Source organism: Bison bison, unplaced genomic scaffold (genome assembly GCF_000754665.1).
Source record: "Bison bison bison isolate TAMUID 2011002044 unplaced genomic scaffold, Bison_UMD1.0 scf7180017864329, whole genome shotgun sequence".
NCBI lineage: Eukaryota > Metazoa > Chordata > Mammalia > Artiodactyla > Bovidae > Bison > Bison bison.
Window position 1 is genome coordinate 2437597 of NW_011494901.1, and position 1475 is coordinate 2439071.

Sequence of the window (1475 nt, forward strand, 5' to 3'; positions counted from 1 at the left end):
GCATGGGGCTTTCTGAAAGTGAAAGTTGCTCAGTCATGTCTGACTCTTTGCAACCGCATGGACCCCATATACAGTCCATGGAATTCTGCAGGCCAGAATACTGGAGTGGATAGCCTATCCCTTCTCCAGTGGATCTTCCTGACCCGGAAATCGAACCAGGTCTCCTGCATTGCAGGCAGATTCTTTACCAACTGAGCTATGAGGGATTAGGGCTTTCTATTAGATGGTAAATGCAAGTTTCATGGAAGCCCAAAGGCCTTCAGGACAATGGTGGTAAAAGTAGAAAAAAAGAGTAGAAGGTTGTGGGGGTCTGGTAGGCTTCCTTAGACATCTGCTAGAGAAAGAGCACAGGAGTGGGGAGGGCTGACAGGCCATGGTAGACCTGGGAGCTTCAGAGACCACAGCCGGAGGCATGCCATGCATTAATGAGATGTGCAGCACGGAAGTGCCATTTCTCTATGTGGGGTATGAGAATGAAATTTTATTTATGATGAGAGAACACATTGAAACAAATCAGGTCCCTTTCTTCTCAGATCTTTTTATGCGCTTACATAGAAATACTTCATGATTGCAGCTTACCCTCTCCTTCTCACCTAGACTTCTGCAATCCCAGCAACTCCCAGCATCCACGGGGGCCTGTGTACGAAAGGGACCTTCCAGAGGTTTCTGATCTTGACTATGGAGAAAGTCTATTTAACTGCTTTTGTTCTGATTCTCGTCACTGGGGCTATAGGGCAATTCATGCCAGTCTTGAGAAAGTACAGCAAGACTCTGGAAATGTCTTTTCTGATGATGAGAAAATATCTCCCCATTGGGACGAGGTTCAAACGGGCAATGTAGTGTAGGTTCCCTAATGCTCACTTCCTGGAAGGTAACCACGATGAGGGTACAAGGAGGTGAGAAATGACTCAAGCCAGTTTAAATCAGGAAAGACTTCATTCAACAATATTTCCAAAAATCTGTGGATTAGCAGGCAGCAGACCTCAAAATAAACTAGAACCTGCAGGGCAAAAGCCGTAAGAAATCTGACTCTTCCATCTCCTCCTGGTGGGTCAATTTTCTTTCCTCTTTTTATACCCTGGCCTTTTCTGCTTCTGTGGACAGCACCACTGAAAACACAACCAATAATGGTGTCCATTGACCTGAAAAAGACTCCTCACTTGAAAAAGATCTTCCCTCACTTCATTCCATATTCATGAGAAGAGCTATTCCGATTAGCCCAGTCTAGGCCTAGTCCTCGGAGAAGGCGATGGCACCCCACTCCAGTACTCTTGCCTGGAAAATCCCATGGACGGAGGAGCCTGGTAGGCTGCAGTCCATGGGGTCGCTAGAGTCGGACACGACTGAGCAACTTCACTTTCACTTTTCACTTTCATGCATTGGAGAAGGAAATGGCAACCCACTCCAGTGTTCTTGCCTGGAGAATCCCAGGGACAGGGGAGCCTGATGGGCTGCCGTCTATGGGGTCGCACAGA